Source organism: Morone saxatilis, unplaced genomic scaffold (genome assembly GCF_004916995.1).
Source record: "Morone saxatilis isolate NCDOM2014 unplaced genomic scaffold, NCSU_SB_2.0 Contig8, whole genome shotgun sequence".
In the NCBI taxonomy this organism is placed as follows: domain Eukaryota; kingdom Metazoa; phylum Chordata; class Actinopteri; family Moronidae; genus Morone; species Morone saxatilis.
Window position 1 is genome coordinate 7,738,810 of NW_023340257.1, and position 524 is coordinate 7,739,333.

Consider the following 524-nt stretch of genomic DNA (forward strand, 5'->3'; position numbering starts at 1 on the left):
GTTGCAAGGCCTTCTTGACTTTAAGGGGTGAAAGAAAACTAATTCTTAAAGTCATTTGTCTTCATCAGTCTCAGATGTTTTTGTACAACATGCTTCTTTCATCTTTACTCTCCAAGGTAGTGGTGGAAGAATGTATTCAGATTTTTTACTTAATGTAAAAGTATCAATACCCCAGGTTAAAAATACAAGTAAAAGTCTTGCATTCACAATTCAACTTAAATTATAATTATAAAGTGCATTAATACAATGTACTCTAATAATGTAAAACTCAGCATGAAGGCAAATGGTCCCGGTCAGTGTTGTATTATCATGTATTATACAAGTGGATTATATTAAAGATGTAAGCAGCATTTTGGTGTTGTAGCTTATTTCAAAGGCTTTATAAACTATTGGGTTGTTTAATGCATTATGTTTTAGATGCTCATCATAGGTTTTGACAATTTGAATCTGCAAATGTGACCCCACCCAGGTTACAACGGGGACCGATACTATACCAGCCCTAACCACCAACCATCTGAGCGTTG